Source organism: Pongo pygmaeus, chromosome 16 (assembly GCF_028885625.2).
Source record: "Pongo pygmaeus isolate AG05252 chromosome 16, NHGRI_mPonPyg2-v2.0_pri, whole genome shotgun sequence".
NCBI lineage: Eukaryota > Metazoa > Chordata > Mammalia > Primates > Hominidae > Pongo > Pongo pygmaeus.
This window is the reverse complement of record NC_072389.2, coordinates 21,469,200-21,482,963: the sequence shown is the minus strand read 5'-3', so window position 1 is coordinate 21,482,963 and position 13,764 is coordinate 21,469,200. Positions and strand designations below refer to the sequence as shown.

The following is a 13,764-nucleotide window of genomic DNA, read 5'->3' as shown; positions in this document are numbered from 1 at the left end:
CCCCAGGTGGAGATGAGGGGTAGACGCTACTGATAAGCTCTTAGCAATTTCCCTGTTTATGGACTCTGAAGCTCCTTAGCTTGACAACTGATGAATAAATTTTCTTTTGTGGGATAAGAGTAGGTGAACTTTTCCCCCTGAATTCCCATCCTGGGGCCAGGGAAGAGAGCCCAGGATCCCTTCTCTTGGCCTTCACACTGTGGGAAAGAGTACCTAGAGTTAAAAGCCTGATAAATGCCCTCGAACAGCTTTGAAAATCACAAGGTCAGGAGATCAAGGCCAACCTGGCTAACACGGTGAAACCCCGTCTCTACTGAAAAAAAAAAAAAAAAAATTAGCGGGACATGGTGGCAGGTGCCTGTAGTCCCGGCTACTGGGGAGGCTGAGGCAGGAGAATGGTGTGAACCTGGGAGGTGGAGCTTACAGTGAGCCGAGATAATGCCACTGCACTCCAGCCTGGGTGACAGAGCAAGACTCCGTCTCAAAAAAAAAAAAAAAAAAAAAGTGATTATTATATACTTTATTTCAAAGATGAAATGTGTGACTATACAGCAAAATAAAATTGGGATAAAAAATAACCTGAAAATCAGGAAACAGGAGAAACAGTCTAAACATTTAGTTTTGTGGTCTTGCCTAATTATTTTTCTTATGGTCAATAAGGAATGATTTAAAGTGACCTTATTCCTGAGCACCTGGAGACTTCTAAGAAGTTTTTAAGAATAATTTTATGTTGAAGAATCATACCACAAAATACTTCCAAGATATATGTGTTGCCATCCTAGTTACTATAAACCAGAGAAAAATGTTCTAATTACTCTTTTTAATGAATATGTACAAAAATGCTTCATTATAAATCTAGAATATAGGAATATGTTCAGTAATTGATTTTTGCAAAAAGTCTGTTATTATTATTTTTCCCTAAAGCAGGGAGAGAACTGTAGCTTCATGATCTGAGATATCAGGTAAGGAAGTCCTCCCCTATTCTTTCTTAAGGGATAAGCTCTTTATATTCCTCTCTCCAGTCTCTCAGAGATAGCATCAAATAAATCCCCTATGCTCTGTTGGCTCCATCCTCGGGGGCAAGTGCTATTTCACATCTCACTCTTAAATCACTTTTGAGAAACAGACATAGCTTCCACCAAAAAGGAGCCCTCCCAACAGACCTCTAATAACACCAAAGGGTTTCCATGTGTGCGCCCTTAAGCGAACATACACAAATGAAATGAATCTATAGATTGATAATGAAGCCAGTTTTTATAAGTGACACATGAATATCAGTCGTATTAGACACACTCCTGCTGAGTACTGTAACAAATCTCATTTTTACCACATACATGAATAGCTGTCCCATATATTCATAAAATATAAGAATTTTTTTCTTGATTAATAAACTTAATTTTTTTAGAGTAGTTTTAGGCTCACAGCAAAATTGAGTGGAAAGTAGAAGAGTTCCCATAAACTCCCTACTCCCCTTACACACACAGCTTCCCCCACTGTCAACATCCTGCACCAGAATGATGCATTTGTTATAATCGATGAACCTACACTGACACATCACTATCACCCAGGGTCCACAGTTTACATTAGGGTTCGATAAAATAATTTTTTACAAGTTAAATCCCCCAATAAACTTAACATTACTTCTCCGGGCCATACGTTTTTCTGCATCAGTACAATGGGATAAGAATATTTATTTGCAGCTGGGAGTGGTGGTGCATGCCTGTAGTCTCAGCTTCTTGGGAGGCTGAGGTAGGAGGATTCCTTAAGCCCAGGAGTTTGACACTGCAGTGAACCACGATTGTATCACTGCACTAAAGCCTGGGCAGCAGTGAGACCCTGTCTCAAACAAAATAGAACAAAGACAACAAAAAGGTAATATTTATTTGGAAGGTTTTGTGAGTATTATTTGGGATACATTATGAAAAGTGCTAGCACATTATGAGTATTCAGTTATGGTTAGTTAACTTTATCATTAAGATCGTTATAACCTGTAGGAACTGACACTGCTACCCCAATCCTGTCTTTGAAGGAGCAAACCCATATGGGAGTAAAAATGACTGGCTCCCCTCCCTACCTTGATCCTGTCATCTGAGTCTACCTAATTATGAAACGAACAGGGTTTTAAGTTTTGAACCTATTCCCTGTCATGGTGGGTAGAAAATCAATCACTACACCCCTATTTATAGAACAATCAGAACAGAGGAAAAGACACGATTTTGAATTCCAGCCACACATTAATTGTGTGTCTTCAGGAAAATCACTTAAGCCTGTTAAAATTCATTTTATTCCACTGAATAATAATACATGAAAGCACTTTATATACTTGAATGAACTATGCTCATTTACAGGGTTCTGCGCGTGACACTGCATCTGTAAAATTGAGAAACCAACAAAGTGAAGGCAGAATGAAAAAAGAAAAAAACTTTCAGAATGTTCTTCCTTTCCTCAATGCCATGCAGTTTGTGCAGTCAGCTGATTGGCTGAAAATAGTCACTTCTGATGACTGATGCTTCCTGCTTATGTTTAGTTGGCTTAGGAAGCTCATTAGGGATGCTATCTTGGAGATGAGTCTGGTGGGTAGAATATCTGATGACTCTAAGGCAAATGTACTTCTTTCAGCTGGTAAATTAATTTCTCAATAGACTCAATTTGCTTTTTTACCAACTGTCTGGCAATATCCGATATTTGCAATAGTCTTTCAAACACTTGCAATAAAATCTGGCTCACACATACAACCTGTTAGCGGTGAAAGAGAAACATTCATCACATTCAAAATTCTCCAAACATGAGAGCAGTTGAATGTGCTTTAAGATGGTATACACAATGATACATCTCTATTTTCCCCTTCCTCTTACAATCATTTACACAGATATATAAGAAGTAAATATGTGTTTAGAAAGTATTAGTCATCATAGATGTACCTCCAGTCATCTATTCAAATGTAATCATGGTAAAATATGCACTTGTACAATTTTATACTATCAATGAGTATAGGTCGGTGAAAATTAGTGTTGCCAGAAAAAATCCAAACCAGAAAACAGAAAGTATAGAAAAAGTATACGTTATGTCATTGATAAACCATTTTAAAATAATATATCATGTGTAGAATAAAAAATTCCATGAATATATACATGCAAATTATACATATATGTGAATTTAATTTTGTTAAAAGGCAATTGGCATCTGCAATTTCATGCAGTCTAAGTGAAACCCATAAAGAAATGTGTATGAAATAGAAAAGCAACAAAGCTCATAACATTTTAAAATTAGAAGTCAGATTCAAAACCCATCATGATCTATTTTAAATTTCTCTCTATAACATTTCAATGGAGACATAAAACACACCTTAATAACATGCCTCACTATTTCATTCACAGCATGACTTCCCTTTCCCCAATGCCCAAACCATGTTCCCATCTACACCCCACCCCACCCAACTCTCACCTCTTCCATTAGCATTATTACAAACATATTTTACAAATCTTATACCAAGCTTTTCCACTCTGTCTCTTTTAAATGTAGAAATATCTTGTATATAAACCTGAATACCACAAATCTTCACATTTATATTTTCTAAAGCAGTTAAACCTTTTTAGACAATTCTACCTAAAAAGCCAAATGCGCTTGACAATATGTCTTGTTATGTTAAGTTGAGCAGATACAGAAGTCATTTCTGTCGGATTTCTTGTCAGTGTTTACATTAAGTTGGAGCTTTCTGATCTCGGCTCTTGTTGTGCCAGTAATTTGAAACGTCACCTCTCTGTTGGCCTTTGGTTTATGCAATGCAGTCTGGCAATTAAAAGTCTCCGCTGGGCGCGGTGGCTCACGCCTGTAATCCCAGCACTTTGGGAGGCCGAGGCGGGCGGATCACGAGGTCAGGAGATGGAGACCATCCTGGCTAACACAGTGAAATCCAGTCTCTACTAAAAATACACAAATTAGCCCGGTGTGGCAGGCACCTGTAGTCCCAGCTACTCACGAGGCTGAGGCAGGAGAATGGCATGAACCTGGGAGGCGCAGCTTGCAGTGAGCCGAGATCGCACCATTGCACTCCGGCCTGGGATACTGAGTGAGACTCCATCTCAAAAAAAAAAAAAGAAAAAAAAAAGTCTCGTGAATTTGTACATAGAATATTGAAGTTAGAAGAGGCTTATCACTCTCTGGGCTCTAATACTGTCCAGAGGTTGTTTCTTGTTCCCATAAGAAAATCCTGTATGTCTCTCCATTACCATTCCTGATCCTTACCTCCAATTCAAAATGTGGCCAGTTCCACCTTCTAAGCCTTTATACCAAATTGACTGGGTAGGTTTATTATGAATCTGTGTCCTTGTCCAAACTCTACATTAGACCTCCCAGGAGAGTTCAAACGTGTCCTTGTCCAAACTCTACATTAGACCTCCCAGGAGAGTTCAAACTAAAAACTAATGAGTAAGTGCAATATTTCATGAAACAGGGGAGCAAACATAATTTCAAGTAGGACTCATAATAACTCTGGGACCAAAAGAGGAAGAGTGCACGCCAAATGTTCTCAATTCTGAAATGGCCCTTGTGAAATATCTATGTGAAAACACTTCAAGGACCTGAAAAAAAAAATGGTGAAAAAGCGAACAACCTTCCTTGCAAAACAACTCCAGAGTTAATGCCAGAGCTTTCTATCAAAACATCCATGCTAAGTTCACCGGAAAGATTCAGAAGATCAATGACAGGAGTAAGGGAAAAAACAAGGACATTTTGTGAGTAGGAATGTATAATGACCCTGCAGCAGGAGAACCAGAGAGGGGAAAAAAGGAAATGGAGGGTATATGTAAATTAATTGCCTGTAACATGTTTAATGAAATAAGTAGACGTGTGATGCAAATTTCTTAATAGTCAAACATTATGCAACATATGATGCATAAGAATTGTACTATCTCAAATTTTTCTTAATGTGAGATTTTCTCAATGCCACTTTCATTTACCTACACACACACAAATGGCACAAATCACATGTACATATACTTCCACGAAAATACATATGTGGGAGGGAGAGAAAGAGGGAGGATAACTTTAATCATGATACATTGCCAATATAAGAACTCCCTTTTGGCCGGGCGCGGTGGCTCATGCCTGAATCCCAGCACTTTGGGAGGCCGAGGAGAGCGGATCCTGAGGTCAGGAGATGGAGACCATCCTGGCTAACACGGTGAAACCCCGTTTCTACTAAAATTACAAAAAAAAAATGAGCCGGGCGTGGTGGCGGGCGCCGGTAGTCCCAGCTACTCGGGAGGCTAAGGCAGGAGAATGGCGTGAACCTGGGAGGTGGAGCTTGCGGTGAGCCGAGATGGCGCCACTGCACTCGAGCCTGGGTGACAGAGCAAGACTCCATCCCCCCAAAAAAGAAAAAAAAAAAAGAACTCCCTTTTTAGAAAGATCTTTTATTCAACTTACCAAAATTTTAATTGCCAATGGAACAGAAACCAGCACAAATAAGAACTTGTAACTTACCCAGGTACAAGTGAACTTCTATGACTGAAATTCAGGGGCATTCTAAGCAAGAATAATTCAATAGTAACTAATCTCATTATTTTTCATTTTTATTAAGTCATATTTATTATTCGTAGTGTGATTTCTCATCAAGGAGTTACTTAACATGCCAAAAGCCTGCATCTCTTTAACTAGGTCTTTATGCATAGGGAATGTTTAAATATCCACAAAAGTAATACATACTAACCAGTTTTTTAGATTTTAACATATATATTTGAAGATATGTTTTCCCCAAATGTACAGTTCTTTGTGGCCTGGATTGCCTCAGGAAACTGCCTCTGCCTGTTGTGGGTATCATGGCAAGTAAGGGCACTGGTAATTTACTGCTGAGAAAATGCCTAGCCGTTTGCCTACTTATGCCATGTCATCTTCCCGACACTACAGAGCACGGTAACCTCATTTCCAAAATCAAAGACAGAACAAATCTGAACAGCTACTGTTCCTGAGGCAAACAAGTGAGTAAATTCCAAAACATGCCATGGACTCACTGAAGATGAATTTCAGACAATTCTTTTTTTTTCTTTTTTTTTGAGATGGAGTCTCGCTTTGTTGCCCAGGCTGGAGTGCAGTGGCGCGATCTCGGCTCACTGCAAGCTCCGCCTCCCGGGTTCACGCCATTCTCCTGCCTCAGCCTCCGGAGTGGCTGGGACTACAGGCGCCCACCACCACTCCCGGCTAATTTTTTTGTTTTTTTTAGGAGAGATGGGGTTTCACCATGTTAGCCAGGATGGTCTCGATCTCCTGACATTGTTATCTGCCCGCCTCGGCCTCCCAAAGTGCTGGGAGTACAGGCGTGAGGCCCCGCGCCCGGCCGGATTTTAGACAATTCTACATCGTCTGTTGAATCTGTCGTCTGTTGAATCAGCTTTCTATTAACCACACACTATAGAAGTGAAACCAACCTGTACTACCAAGAGTGTATTAATTTTGCATGCATTTCCTAGTAAACAATGTAGACAGTATTAATTTTTATGTTGCCAAGGTAATAGTTTTGTCCTTCAACTCATCTGCCAAATTTTGCCTCACCTGGCTCACTCAGAAGGAACAGAATTGACAGTATTAACTAGTCTCAGTTATCTCCACTGACAGAAAAAAACGTCTATTTTCTACACGGACTGTGAGAATCAGCATTTTCTGTTATTAACTTAGATTTTTTTCTTGCCATTTCTCTTTATGATCCCAATGTATTGATGTATTTCTAACACTACAACAAGATTTGTGTCACTCAACTGCATGTGTTGTAATCATTGTCTTTTAACCATTTATCTCCATGAAACTGATGTCATTGAAAGATAGAAAAGAGAAACAAAAAGCATAGAAGGGAGAGAGAGAGGGAGGAAGATTTTAGTCATGATACAATGCCAATGTAAGGGCTCCTTTTAAGAAAGATTTTAAAAAATTTCTTCATCAAAATTTCCATTGCCTCCTTGAATGAAATGTGAAGGATTGCAAATTCCTTTAAAACTTGGTTTTGGCATGACTCTGGATTTCCTTCATTAGCCAGCTATGCAGAATTCATTTTCCAATGCTCTATTAAAAATAAAAGGCCTGGCACGGTGGCTCACGCTTGTAATCCCAGAACTTTGGGAGGCTGAGGTGGGTGGGTCACAAGGTCAGGAGATCGAGACCATCCTGGCTAACACTGTGAAACCCCGTCTCTACTAAAAATACAAAAAATTAGCCGGGTGTGGTGGCAGGCACCTGTAGCCCCAGCTACTTGGGAGGCTGAGGCAGGAGAAAGGTGTGAACCCAGGAGGCGGAGATTGCAGTGAGTCGAGATCGCACCACTGCACTCCAGCCTGGGCAACAGAGCAAGACTCCATCTCAAAAAAAAAAAAAAAAAAAGAAAGAAAGAAAATAAAATAAAAATTAAAAAGTGGAGATTCCCTTAATGTTTCCCAGGCTATTAAAGCTTTCCTTCCAAAAGGAGCTCATTCTGATCCCATTTAGTACAACACCCTCGTGTATGCCAGATGGCACAGGCATCATAGCTTCACAAACATTCTGATTCTCACCTTTAAAATGAAATTCCCTTAATCTACCTTTCTTTACATAAACAACAAAATTGTAGACAAAGATATGCCAAATTAAAAGCCTCTTTTGCTAAATATTCTAGAAATAATTTGAGAAAAATGGGCACAATTTGAGACCTTAGTTGTCTTGGAAAGCGGGTAGGTGGGTATTTGACTATGATTCAGGTTGCCATTTCTCCTGTTAACTATTTAAATGTGTGACCTTAAAAGAAAATCATTCAGTCTTGTTGAGACTAATCAATGTCTCATCCAAAAAAAATGAACTTAAAATTTCTCCTATGTGTCTTATAGCTCAAAAATGTTCAATTCTGTTTCAAGCCATTCTAACATTTGGTTTATAAATAGGTATTACATCGTCAAGGTTTACTGCAGGCCTCTGTGATCTGTATTTCAATTTCATTCCTTTTTAGGCTAGATGTAATTTTGGGATTTTAAAAATGGAATTATATGTTGTTATGGGTTGAACTGTGTTTTTCCCGAAAATATATGCAAATGTCCTAACCCCCAATACTTTAGAATGTGACCTTATATAGAAAGAGTCTTTACAGAGGTTATCTAGTTAAAATGGAGTCATTAGGGTGGGTACTAATCCAATATTACTAGTGTTCTTATAAAAAGGGGAAAATTGAACACAAGAGGAACATGCACAGAGGGAAGATGATATGCAGACACTATATGGAAGACTGGGCTGACACATCTGTAAACTCAGAAATACCAGTGATTTCCAACAAACCACCAGAACCTGGGAGAGATGAAAGAGACATGGACAGCCTCCCTCATATCCTTCTGGAGGAAACTACCTTGACTACATCTTCTTTTCAGACTTCTAGCTTCCCCAACTGTGACACAATAACTGTTAGTTGTTTTAAGCCACCCAGTTTGTGGTACCTTGGAGAGTAGCTCCTACAAATGAATACATTGTTATAGACTAAAAAGTGCATAAATCATAAGTGTACAATTTTTATAATCTTTCAATATGGACTGAGTCATGTGACTACCATAAACAAGAGCCCCTCAGAAGCCTCTTTCATGCCTCATTAATTTTCTTCTACCGAATATAACACTCTTCTGACTTCCTCTACAATAGATTCATTTTTCCTGAGGAAATTTATATGAATGCAGGCATATTTGTGACACCACAGATGTAGCAGCAGTTCTTTAACTGCTGTATTTTATTCCACTCTATCAATGATCCATAAAATATTTTTACATTCTGCTCTTGGTGGACAATTGAACTGTTTTGAGTGTCTGCATATAAAAATAATATTGTAATGAAAGTCTTTTGGTGTAAAAAATTCCCAGTCGTATCTGTTGGGTATATACTTAAATGTGGAATGGTTGGGTCATAAATAGGTATCTGTAACACCAAACTGTGTTTTATTAATCTACTTATTTTTCTTTTAAATACTAATGTATAATTTACACATAACAGAATGTACAGATCTTAAGTATACACCTTATTGAATTTTCACATAGCTTCACACACGTGGAACAACTCAGATAAAAAATATCTTACAGGCCGGGCGTGGTGGCTCATGCCTGTAATTCCAGCACTTTGGGAGGCCGAGGCGGGTGGATCACCTGAGTTTAGAAGTTCAAGACCAGCTTGGCCAATGTGATGAAACCCCGTCTCTACTAAAAATGCAAAAATTAGCTGGGTGTGGTGGCGGGCACCTGTAATCCCAGCTACTCGGGAGGCTGAGATAGAAGAATTACTTGAACCCAGGAGACGGAGGTTGCAGTGAGCTGAGATTGCGCCACTGCACTCCAGCCTGGGTGACAAGAGAGAGACTCCATCTCAAAAAAAAAAAAAAAATCTTACAAATACCCCATAAACCCTTTTCTTGCCATCTCAGTCAATAACCACAACCCAAAAAAAGATAACTCCTATACTGACCTCTATTTATATAGATTCATTCCATTAATGAATTAATGTTAATAGGCTGTTAATGAGCTTCATAAAAATAGTATCATGCAGTATATATGCTCCTGCGTATGGCTGATTTTATTCAACATTAGGTTTTAAACATTTATGAGATTCTTGTATATACCTATAGTTCATACCTTATAATTTTAATAGGGGTATTCCATTTTATGAATATATAACTTTTTGTGTTATTGGATGATTCATCTGTTTCTAATTTTGGGCTACTATAAATAATGCTAATTGAATATCTTATACATATCTTTTGTTAGACTGAAGTACTCATTGATCTTGAGTATATATACCCAGGAGTGGAATTGCTGGGTCAAACGGTACACAAACATTTAACTGTAGTAGATATTGGCAAAAGAATTTTCAAGATGGTTGTTCAGATTTACATTTACACAACAGTCTATAAGAGTGGTAGTTATTCCACATCTTCTGAAACAATCTTCTATATTAAAATTCTGGATTTAATCTTTAAAATCCTGGATTTAATATTTTTATATTTGTACTATCTTTTTTTAATTCTTATTTCCTTTTTTTGGCTTTTATTTTATTTTATTTATTTATTTATTTGAGACAGAGTCTCACTCTGTTGCCCCCGCTGGAGTGCAGTGGTGCCATCTCAGCTCACTGCAGCCTCTGCCTCTTGGGTTCAAGTGATTCTCCTGCCTCAGCCTCCTGAGTAGCTGAGATTACAGGCATGTGCCACCACGCCTGGCTAATTTTTGTATTTTTAGTAGAGATGGGGTTTCACCATGTTGGTCAGGCTGCTCTGGAACTCTGACCTTGTGATCCACCCGCCTCAGACTCCCAAAGTGCTGGGATTACAGTCAGGAGCCACTTCACCCAGCCTTTTTCCCATTTTTAGAATAATTATTTATTTTTCATTTTATTAAAATACTTGTAATTCCTTTTTAGTACTTTAGTTACCCTACAAAATATAATATTTATTCTAGACTATTGTGGACTATCTTAAGTACCTTGGTTATCCTAGAAGATATAATATTTATTCTCGACTATTGTGGACTACTATTTCTGAAGTATGTTCGTACTTTTTCCACTTCTCCAACAATATAAGGACCTTAGAACAGTTCAACACTATTTAGCTACTCCCACTCTTTGTCATATATTTTATTCAACATTTAAACTTTGTAAAAGACAAGTTAATTATATTTATCCTTACTTCTCAGGTTTATTTTCATGGTGAATGTTCCTTATAAATTACTTTTCTTTAATATCTTTCAGATTTTTGTATCAATGATTACTGGCTTCCTACAAAAAAATTAAAGTGTTCTTTTTTTTGTATTATTTCCTGAAAATACTTGTGTAAGACTAGTCCAATTAGTTCCTTAAGTTTTGGTAAGGAGTCACCAGGTAATCCACATGTGATTGGAATTTTGTGTGTGTGTGTGTAAAATGTGTTAATCATAAATATAGTTTCTATAATACATACAGAACTTACTCAGATCTTTAGAACTTCTTGTGCCAATATTTTAAGGCTTTTATTTCAGTTAATTTCATTGCTTCCTCTAATTGTATGCTTCTCTCTGGGATAATTTTTTTCTTAGCTGAAGAACTTTCCTTAGTATTTCTGTAGTTCAGTTCTCCTAGGCAAACATTCTCTCAACAATTACTTGTCTGAATATATTTTACTGCGCTTCACTTTTATGTGTTTTTTCACTGGTTATTACATTTTAGACTGGCAAATTTGCCCCTCAGCATGTTAAAATGCCATTTCATTGTCTCCAGCCTCTATTGTTTTTGTTGGAATACTTATTTTTGCTCTTTTACTTACTTTTGAGACTTTCGTTTTGGTTCAGCAGCTTATAATCTGGATAGGTAAAGTTTTATTTGTATTATGTTTCTTAGGTTTTGTTAAGTTTCTTGCAAGTAGGTTGATATTCTTTATCAATTTTACAAAATTTTTGACCAACAGCTCTTCCAATATTGCTTCTTCTCCATTCTCTCTCACTTGTCTTTATGTCCAATTCAGTTATAGTAGATGTTTTGACTGTGCCTCATGTCTTTTTTGTTCTGCTTTTTTAAATCTCATCAGTTGAGATTATTTCTATAGATCAATTTATATTTCTATGAATCTCTTTTCAGGTTGTTTTACTACATTTATTCTAAAGTAAACCTATTCAGTGACATAAATTCAATTATTATGTTTCTGTTTTAGAATATCTGTGCGACTTTTTATAGATATTTAAATCTTTGCTGCAATCTCCATCATTTCATCCAGTTTGTCTACTTTTATTATATTAGCAATGGTCATTCAAAATTTGTCTGCTAAATTCTGAACTGTGAATCAGTGGAGCTGTGCTTATTGTGCACTTGTGTTTTGATTAATAAAATTTTTGCCACTTCACATATCTAGACATTTTTTGTATCATGCTGGACATTGTGTATACAAGAATAATAAAGTATTCTGATAATAATAGTTTTAGAATGTATTCCCACTTTTCTCTATTAAGCAGATAGTATTGGGAGAAAGTCATTACCAATATAATCAGATATTGGAGCAGTCAGGATTCAGTTTTAGTTTCAGTAAGACCGGCATCTTTGGCTTATCTCTGTTTCTGAAGTATGTTCCTTTTGAGCTTTTGATTGAGAGCTGGTTGGAACTACTCATTAGTCTCAAAAAATGCTGTTGGAGATTAAATTTTAATTTCAGGGGTATTGGGCCTAGCCCTTTACCAATGCACCCTATTCAGATTCAAAATCTTAGAAATGTGTTGAACAAGGGAGTTAGCCATGCTTTTGAGGCAGGCTGTCTTCTTTGCAATGAGTTTGTCTCCCAGTTGCTGTGATACTCTTGAAGATTTTATTCTGTCTTTTGAAATCTTCTGGAATAACCCATCATTCTTGCATATAACACAATAATGCAATCAATATGCCTCAGGGAAAATATATTTTGTGTGCCACTGCTTATTTTACCCCTAATCTACATCTGGGCCAGGCCCAATCCTCAGCCTTCACCCATAATTATAAAAGACACTCAGAGAAACGGTCAGTTCACGTTGGAAGCTTCACTAATCTATACATTTTTGTGGACCTATTTTGACCTATGCAACTTTCTTGGCATTCACTTTAAGTGCTTTATGCCTAATCAAATGGCCTTTCTTCAATATTTTTTCCAAAGCATCTCAATATTTATAAAATTATACATCACATGCAGTTTTTAAAGAACTAAAGAGATCCTTCAAACGTACATATAGAATAAAAAGTCATGTTATCTTTGTTTGCATGCTCATCTTGGGAAGGAATATACTACTCAAGATTACTTTTTTTTTTTTTTTGAGATGGGGTCTCACTCTGTCACCAGGCTGGAGTGCAGTGGCACGATCTCAGCTCACTGCAACCTCTGCCTCCTGGGTTCAAGAGATTCACCTGCCTCAGCCTCTTGAGTAGCTGGGATTACAGGCACATGCCACCGCATCCAACTAATTTTGTATTTTTAGTAGAGATGGGGTTTCACCATGTTGGCTAGGAAGGTCTCGATCTCCTGACCTCGTAATCTGCCTGCCTCGGCCTCCCAAAGTGATTGGATTACAGGCATGAACCACTGCGCCAGGATTACTTCTTAAATTAAAAGCATGCTGGAATTGGTTCAACAAGGATTTAAGACGGCTGTTCTAAACAGGTTTTGCTAATGATATTCCGAGTCATCTGACACAGTAATGAAAGTAAAAAGTTCTTGTTGGTATAATAATGATTCTGAGATATTAGTAATGCATATTATTGAGAAGCTGCCCTACAGGTATTTAGAAACCCTGGACAAGGGAGAAGCAGTAGATTTCAACCAACATATTCTGAGGAAGCAGCTTCAAATGTGACAGCATATCTTGTGTTTAGGTCAGTTGGTCTAAGGTAACCCATGTGTAAATCATAAAGCTTTAGAGATGGTCTTGGGGAGAAATGTGTAATAACATAGGTGTCAGGAAAACTACTATGAACCACTCTGTATAAAAGGTTCTGGGAGAGTAATTTACTTTGGCCTGTAAGGCTCAGGTTAACAGAGGGAAGAACAGCAAACAAACCCTGAGAACCATATAGGAGTGAATGACAGACAGGGATACTAGCATCTATTATCAAAGGACCCAGAGGAAATGGGAAAGAATAGAGAAGAGCTGAGTAAGTCAGTGTTCAGTAGGTTTTAAAAGAAGGTAACTATCAAAGGAGAGGAATATTGATCTCACAAACATCCTTTCACCTGGAGAGTAAAGATGGCATCAGAAGGAGCACAGGCAAATGGAAATCTTGGTCCCTCTAGCATTG

The 13,764-nt window shown here is 37.7% G+C and overlaps 1 pseudogene; it reads right to left on the bottom strand.

The window, feature by feature from the left end:
• Window positions 1-13,764, bottom strand: part of LOC134738371 (golgin subfamily A member 6-like protein 7) — a 36,864-nt pseudogene extending 23,100 nt beyond the window's left edge.